This window comes from Podarcis cretensis (genome assembly GCF_951804945.1).
Source record: "Podarcis cretensis genome assembly, chromosome: 11".
Lineage (NCBI taxonomy): Eukaryota > Metazoa > Chordata > Lepidosauria > Squamata > Lacertidae > Podarcis > Podarcis cretensis.
The window spans coordinates 13,067,955-13,076,999 of NC_137180.1; the positions used below are offsets into that span (position 1 = coordinate 13,067,955).

The 9,045-nt window shown below is 45.2% G+C and overlaps 1 long non-coding RNA gene across 1 annotated transcript; it reads left to right on the top strand.

Moving 5' to 3' along the window:
• Positions 1–1,062: 1,062 nt before the first annotated feature.
• On the top strand, positions 1,063–3,537 carry LOC307226939. The gene is made up of 3 exons (XR_013843719.1): positions 1,063–1,154; positions 2,634–2,709; positions 2,795–3,537. It is a non-coding gene; the product is annotated as an uncharacterized lncRNA (long non-coding RNA).
• Positions 3,538–9,045: the final 5,508 nt, after the last annotated feature.

Genomic DNA, 9,045 nt, shown 5'->3' on the forward strand with positions numbered 1-9,045 from the left:
TCCAGTCTTAGTTCTAATCTGCAGTATGTTCATCTAAATTAGTCTTCATTTACAGCATGATAAGCTTTTCAAACAAGCAACAGTGTATTTCCCCACTATTCTGACTGCCACTGTTCACTATATTTCTAAGGTAAACAAGGGGCACATGGGTGGCACTGTGGTCTAAACCACTTATCCTCTTGGACTTGCCAATCAGAAGGTCGACGGTTTGAATCCCCATGATGGGGTGAGCTCCCATTGCTCTGTCCCAGCTCCTGCCAACCTAGCAGTTCAGAAGCACACCAGTGGGTTTGAGCCCCACATTTGGCAGAAGATTCCTGCATTGTAAGGGGTTGGGCTAGATGACCCTCATGGTCCCTCCCAAACATGATTCCCTGATTCTCTGATTCCATGAAACCAATATCCCCCCTCCCATGGGTTCCATCTATTCATGAATATCTACCTTCCACACATCATATTCACGAACATGCAAACAGCATTCTGCCTCAACCACATTTGAAACCTCCCATTACTCACACAAACATATACAAGCCAACATCCAAAAACATGACATCCATTCACGTTAGTGCCCTGGCTTCAGTCCACAAATATCCACTGGCTTCTGTTGACTGACAGAGGTGAACTTCCATCAGCCGACATCCACAAACATCAGTCTGCTTTAGCCTTGTAGCCCCCACCAACTTCCAAATCCAAAAGCCACTGGCTTCCATCCACCAACATCTGCCAGCTTCTCTTAGATGTCCGCCAGCTTCCAACCACAAATACCAGCAGCCTTCAAGCAAGCAAACTTGCCTTATTATCGCTCCCTAGCATCCCACTGCCAGAGGATTGCCTCCTGCCATTCACCAGTTTGCCTCCTCCAAGTGGAAGAGACCTGGGCAGTGCTGAATGTCACATCCATTGCCAGGTGTGTCCTGCTGGAAACAAAAAAGGGCTTCCCCTTGGCCTGCCTTTATATCCACTCAGTTGCCAAGTGCTTTTGTGACATCACAAGAAACCCACAGCCAATGGCAATAGCTGGGGAGGCATCCTCTTCATTGCTTTGAGCCTCACAATGGTGGGTGGACCTATCAGTGATTGTGTGCTTGTTTATTCAGGAAGCGAGTGGCGCTGTGGTCTAAACCACCGAAGCTTTTGGGCTTCCCAATAAGAAGGTTGGTAGTTCGAATCCTTGCAACGGGGTGAGCTCCTGTTGCTCTGTCCCAGCTCCTGCCAACCTAGCAGCTCAAAAGCACACCAGTGCAAATAGATAAATAGGTACCGCTGTGGCGGGAAGGTAAACGCCGTTTCCATGTGCTCTGGTTTCCATCTGATGTGGTTTAGTCATGCTGGCCACATAACCCAAAAAGCTGTCTGTGGACAAACGCCGGCTCCCTAGGCCTGAAAGCGAGATGAGCGCCACATCCCATACTTTCCTTTGACTGGACTTACGTAACCGTCCAGGGATCCTTTACCTTTGCCTTACCTGTAGCCAAATAACATCTGGTCGGGATATGGGTTGATCACCATGAAGAGTGGACAGGGAGTATTGAGACAACATGTCCTATGCATTTGGGCCCCCTCCCTTGTCCCAAATCAACTTTTCCAGTAAGGATTGTGCTTTCATTCAGTACAGCGGATGCTTTCATCTTCATCAATACTATGCCTCATCGGTGGGGAAGCACCTCTCCCCAAGAAATAGTCGTCATCTTTTGCTGCCATTTTTGGATTCTGTTTTAACTAATCGCTCTCCCACCATCTTGGAATCTACTGAGTGGGTGGAATCCATTATTGTCTCATCTCCCTGCATTGTCTGGGCAGCTTCACTTCTGCCCCCGCAAGCCCTCATTTTGGGTTTTTAAATTGTGATGGCATCATTAAAAACTCCTGAACCGTGTAGGGGGATCATTTCATGCGAAACGGTAGCAATGTAGAATGGGTTTCATGGCAAGGGGACAGTCTAGCCTGTAGACTGAATGGGGTGACTGTGCCCCTGAAGGACCAGGTGCGCAGCCTGGGAGTCATTCTGGACTCACAGCTGTCCATGGAGGCACAGGTCAATTCTGTGTCCAGGGCAGCTGTCTCCCAGCTCCATCTGGTATGCAGGCTGAGACCCTACCTGCCCGCGGACTGATCGCCAGAGTGGTGCATGCTCTAGTTATCTCCTGCTTGGACTACTGCAATGTGCTCTATGTGGGGCTACCTTTGAAGGTGACCCAGAAACTACAACTAATCCATAATGTGACAGCTAGACTGGTGGCTTGGAGCAGCTGCCAAGACCGCATAACACTGGTCTTGAAAGACCTACACTGGCTCCCAGTACGTTTCCGAGCACAATTCAAAGTGTTGGTGCTAACCTTTAAAGCCCCAAATGGCCTTGGTTGAGTATACCTGAAGGAGTGTCTCTACCCCCATCGTTCAGCCCAGACACAGAGGTCCAGTGCCGAGGGCCTTCTGGTGGTTCCCTTGCTGCGAGAAGCCAAGTTACAGGGAACCAGGCAGAGGGCCTTCTCGGAAGTGGCACCCAACCTGTGGAATGCCCTCCCACCAGATGTCAAAGAGAACAACAACTACCAGACTTTTAGAAGACATCTGAAGGCAGCCCTGTTTAGGGAAGCTTTTAATGTTTAATAGAAATTTTTGATGTTCTGTAGGAAGCCGTCCAGAGTGGCTAGATGATGATGATGATTAACTTCCATGTTTGAATTGGACTACCCTGAACTCCGCATGGTGAATAATCACTACTGAAGCATGTCACACTCCCTAGCACTCAAAGCATTGTTCCTCAAAATTGCCCTCTCTTTTTATTTTGCAGATCCATGTATTTGTGTACTCACAATTTCATTGGTGAATCCTTAAAAAAAGAGAGGTAAACTAAGGCCTCAGCTAATTTATGCTCATCTCTAAAACATCCTAAGAACTCTGGGATGGTTTCACCCTGCTGGAGAGTGCACAAATAGCATTCACAGAAATACTGGAGTCTTTGCCAGCTATGCCCTAGTGCCCACAGGTGAGCATAAATGTGTGGCATTTCATATTTATGTATAACAGGACTATGTAGTTAGCTGAGATATTCTAGTCTCTGACCTTTCAATGCACATTCTATCCACACCCCTCTCTGTCTGTCTGTCTGTCTGTCTGTCTAACTACAAACATACATACCACCTCGAGCTCTTTGGAGGGATATAAATGCAATGATAAGTAAATAAATGCATAAAATGGAATAGAATAAACTTTAAGAATCCATGGACTGAGCAAAGCAGGATCCTGGTCCGACTACACTGGCTACCAATTAGTTTCCAGGCCCAATTCAAAGTGCTGCTTTTGACCTATAAAGCCTTAAATGGCTCAGGACCGCAATACCTCAAGGACCGCCTCTTTCCATATGAACCTACTCAGACCCTGAGATCATCTTCTGAGGCCCTCCTTTGTGTGTCTCTCCATGAGAGGTCCGGAGGGTGACAACACAAGAACGGGGCCTTCTGTGCAGTGGCTCCCCATCTGTTGAATGCTCTCCCCAGGAAAGTTCGCCTGGAGCCTTCATTATACACTTTTAGTTACCAGGCAAAAACATCCCTTTTCAACCAGGCCTTTGGCTGATCCGATTTACATCCTTTGCCCTTTTAAAATGTGGGGGGTTTTTTGGAGGGGGGGGGATATTGGTCTGTTGTTTTATTGTCATTGGGGATCTTGTGGTTTGATATCTTGATTTTATTCTGTGAACCGCCCTGAGACCCTTGGGTATAGGGCAGTATATAAAGAAGAAGAAGAAGAAGAAGAAGAAGAAGAAGAAGAAGAAGAAGAAGAGGAAGAAGAAGCAGTACTCTGGAATGCTGCTGTAATTGCATAACACATACTGTTATTTATTGTTTACTGAAAGGTTTTTGAGATTTTTATAACCAAATAACCCTCCTTCTAATTAAACAGCTTTACTGTATTTATATGTAATAGTAATAATTTATTATTACGGTCAAAGACCACTTCAAGAAGCACAATTGAGACTGCTATCACAAGAGTGAAATGGACATTTAAAACAATAACAGCTTATAGATTAAATTTAAAATAGTCGTGTGTACACAAAAAGACCTTAGGTTAAGCTAACATGCAGATATATGTCCATATAGGGCCAACCCACATGTAAATGAACCACACATGTGATAACACTGAATGACAAGCCACTTCCTGAACTGCAGTTCCATGAGACAAGCTCTGTCTGGTGATACACAGCATTTATGTTCAAGCACCAGACATGCTTCTGGGAGTCACTCCGTATTTAAAAATGGCAACACAACACAGAGATGATAGAGCACCAGGACTAGGAAGGATGCCCATGTGAAATGTATATTTTGCCCTTTTCCGGTATACCTGGGCCTTCAGTAAGCTAAAGGCGTCCGTGGAATTCTAACAACTTGCAAAGAAAGTCTGGCTATGTTTAAAGATACAGCTTCAATTCAGAAAGCATTCATTTCGGAATCCCGTGCAGGAGTATGTGTTCATATAAGGAGAATCCGGTGCTTATGAGTCTAGGTGTCTGGCCAACCAATCACAGAATTATGGAATATTTTTGGCATAGTTCTCTGGATAATTACACTGGTGTTGGGAATCAAACCCTGAAGAAAGAGAAAGGAACATGTACCTGTTTTGCAACAGGCTGAATCTTGCTATTTCTCAGCACTTTGGTATTAAAAATAAACAAATACTGTGAAGAATGGCGCCAGGTTGCTTAGCTGAGGCACCAGAAAGCTATCTACCATATATCTACAGCATTGTAATGCCAGAGCCAGATTACATGATGTCTAATGTATTGGCTGAGATGCTTGCGGTGCTGAGCAAACGATTCTGGAAGCCAAACCTTTCTCTTGTCTACATTAATAATTCCCAAAGATCAAGTGCCAATTTGTGACTTGGTTGGGCTTGCTTCCAACATTTGAGTCTGGACAGGAAACATGTAGTATTTATTTTAGGTGTTGAGCAATACATCATGATATTGCCACATCGACAACAGCTTGAAATCGTGACAGAGCCGAGGGAATCATACACTTAGGTCCCATCTGCACTATATGTTTAAAGTAGTAGTATATCACTTCAAACAGTCATGGCTTCAAACAAGGAATCCTGGAAACTGTGGTTTGTAAAGGGTGCAGAAAGATGTTACTGTTCTCCCAAAGCTTCAGTTCCCAGAGTGGTTTACGAATCAATCCTTTTTCTCATGGAACTCTGGAAATGGTAGTTCTGTGAAGGAAATAAGTAACTACATGGCCTTTAGAAGATATCTGAAGGCAGCCCTGTATAGAGAAGTTTTTTAATGTTTCATTATGTTTTTATGCATGTTGGAAGCTGCCCAGAATGGCTGAGGCAACCTAATCAGAATGGCGGGATATAAAACAACAACAACAGAATAGGATGCCCCCATTTTCACTGGAGAAATGTTGGAGGGTGTGCAAGTCTTAAAAAGTCTCAGCACCCTTACAAGCTACAGTTCCCAGGGTTCTTTGAGGTCAACCAAAAACTGTTCAAAGTGGTATAATACTGCTTTATAGTGCAGATGGGGCCATAATCTACCAAATCCATAAAGTCACACCACCCTCTTTCTTTGCCAGTATCAACCTATTTATGAGTATAAATTTCCATGCCAACGTATTCACAAATATAATCGTCATGCATTTTACATCATTCAGCTTTAACATAAAGTCTGCCTCCCCACCATAATATAAGCTTTTTCATCTGTGTTCCAGGCTCTACAGGTCTTAAGCCCCTCCTGTTATTATCGCATTTCCTGAGGGAGAAGGCTGGGTCATCGCCTACTGCTGTATAAAACAGAGAGACTCTGTGGAATGTCTGTCCTTTATTTTATCCATAGATTAGACTTGCTCTGATTTTCCATAAGGGACAAACTTCTCTACTTCAGTGTAGAAGAGTTCTGTGTACATTGTTGGTGGGCAGAAATACCATGTTGTGCTGGTCCTGGGGGCTAACTGAGAGGCGAGGCCTGAGTCCAGTCTGAGGTCGATGGTGCGGTCGGTATATAGGCTGTCCGTCAAAGCTGTAGCTGGGTCCAAGGCAGGGAGTCAGGTGGGGTCAGGAACTCTGGCAGGAGAGCAGGACAGGGTGCAGGCAGGAACAGGCTAGCAACAACATTGCTCCCGCAACCTGGGACTGGGTCTGGCTGGCTTTTATCTGCCCCGAGGCATAGGGCGGCCCTGGTCCACAGGTGACTCGCCTCTTCTGGCCTGGAGGCGAGCACTCCTCCTGCAGGAACTTAGTTCCCTCCGCCTCTCTGCCCTGAGCCTCTGCAGCTCAGGAGAGGCTGGAGGGTTACTGGACCCAGGGGGAGACTCACCTTCCCCTGACAGGGCTGGGAGAGGTGCACCTGTAGGCACTGAGTCCTCAACCACCTCCAGAGCCAGAGTGGATTCATCTGGTGTCTGCTCCTGAGGATCCGGCAAAGGTGCAGGCGCTTCAGATTCAAGGCCCTGCCCCAGCTCAGCCGGCCCTGGAGGCGGGGACTCCTGTGCAGGCTGGGATTCCTCCACTTCAGCCTCTGAGTCTGAATCCCAGGCCATCACACATGGACTGAACAAAGGTGGAGGGTGGTCCATGTCCAAGCACATTCGCATATCCTCCAACATTTCTCCAATGAAAACGGGGATGTCCTAAGGAAAAGCTGGACATTCTGGGATCAAATAAAAAACAGGGACCATTTCTGTAAATGTGAGACTGGAAAATAGGGACACGCGGAGGGTCTGTATCTGGTGTTGTGTCACTCCACAACCACTGGTATGAAGGTGGTTTCACACCATATGGCATGATATTGACCCAAAAGTCAGAGCTCCGTAACGCAAAAGATAATGCAGTGTAAAAGGAACAGCAGAAACTAGGACAGATGTGCTAGCATTAAAACCAGGAAAACTAAAGCAATAATATCAATGTGTGAATGCACCCCTTGTCTGCTAAGTGCATCCTTAAACTATGCAATTTGCTCCAACAAGATGTTGTGATGGCAACTAACTTGAATGGATTTAAAATGAGTTTAGACATATTCATTGAGGCTCTCAGTGCCTACCAGAGGTAAGGTAAAGGACCCCAGGATGATTAAGTCCAGTCAAAGGCGACTATGGGGTTGCGGCGCTCATCTTGTTTTCAGGCCAAGAGAGCTAGCCTTTGTCCAAGACAGCTTTCCAGGTCTCGTCGCCAGAATGATTAAACTGCTTCTGGCACAATGGAATACTGTGACAGAAACCAGAGCGCACAGAGGGGACTTCCGGGTTAGCGCCTCCGGCAATGGCGGAGCTCCTCCGATCGGGAGGAACCGGCTCCGTGAAAAACAGGGTCTGACCGCCACGGCGAAGGCGGAGACCCTTAGAAATCACAGACGGAAGAAGTCTGTGAAACTGGGATTCGGCTGGCACCTTCTGCGCTCCCCCTACTCGCGGGGAGACCCAGTATCGGGAATCCGGAGCGACATGGGGTGAGAGGCGCAGTGCTTTGAATCGACCACTTATTTCACGGAGCGAAGCCACATTGCTGCTGTCGGAGAGCGCTGACTTTTTTCCTGTGGACAATCGGATTTTAAACAACAACCCATGAGTAGAACGGGAAATTGAGCTTTTAAAATAATTTAATATGGCACCGAACGGGGAAGGCTCAAACAGGAAGTCCGCCTTCCCTTTCTGTAAATAGACTGAAGCAAAGTAGTTGTTAACTAAGGTTTTGGAAAGTCTTACGTAAAGGATTAAAATTCCACTGACTGAAATTATTAATTTTGACCAAGTGAATTTGCAGGAGAAGGTGAAAAATTAAAAATCGAAGCACCACGTCTCTGAACCTGGGAACGGCTTGCAAAAAGTCCATCGGCGGTAAACAGGACAAATTTGACAGCTAGCTTTAAAAGAAAGACATTGTTTCTATTGTTTGCTTCTGCACTTAAAAAGAAGAAAAGGTAATTGGAAACTGTTACTAATTTACTTTTGGAATTGTGCTGGAAAGGATTGATACAAATGGAGACTGTCTTCCTCTAGAGGGAGTTTTGGGACATTGTTACAAGAGTGCAGCTGGGAAATTGGCCTTAAGATAAAGACTGTGAGAAACTAGTTCTGACCTTGAACAACTTAAGAATGTCGGCAAAGGAAGAAGTAGCGTCTGTACTGAATAGGACATTCTATTTGTTGGGAAAGCTGCATAAACAGATAGATGTCATGGCTACTAAGATTGACATTTTGGGAACAAAAGTGGGTATCAGCATAGAAGTCGACAAGAACCCGGCACAGGAATCTTTCTTAACTGAACAAATTGATGAATTAGAGAAGGAGAAAGTTGCTGTTGTTGAGTACAAAGCAAAGCAAGGGGGAGCCTTAACCGTAAAGAGGCAAATGGAGGAGTACAACTTGAGGCCTTATATGACTGTAATTAGGAGAAGCCAGTTTTTGAAGATGGGTGCCTGGCCTGATCTGGAAAAGGAAAGGTGGAGAGATCCCCTTATGCAGGGATTAAATGACTTTTGGAATATGAATTTGAGCCAGGAGGAGATTGGAGCTTTTGGGGCCTTCAGACTTGGAAGAATTGTGAAACAAGATTTGGAATACTTTATGGGCCCTAGCTTTAACTATGGAAATCTGGCAGACCTGTCAAGAAGGAATATAAGCATCGTTGGGTTGGAGCTCCCCCGAGATCTGCTTTTTAGCACCAAAGATTATCAAGAAGATCGGCAAAAGGGAAGTGAAGAAGAGTTAAGAGCCTCGGATATAAGATCTCCAGGTTGATGGAACTGACGGCAGGGGCCGAGACTGGGGAGGGGAGACGGTGGAAGAAAATTGGGAACTTAAAATGTATATATGGAGATTTTTTTTAAAAAAAAATTAATGAGAGATGGAAAAATCGTGGAATGAATTTTTTATGACCCTAGGGGAAATGTTTTAAGAGATTAAGTTCAAATATGTTAGTTTTAAGGAGAAATAAGATTAAACAAAGTAAAAATGGATGATTAATTGGTGAAAGAAGAGAATGTTAAATTACAGTATATTAAGATAAATTATTAGGATAAAAACAAAGGTGAAGGATTTGCTGAAA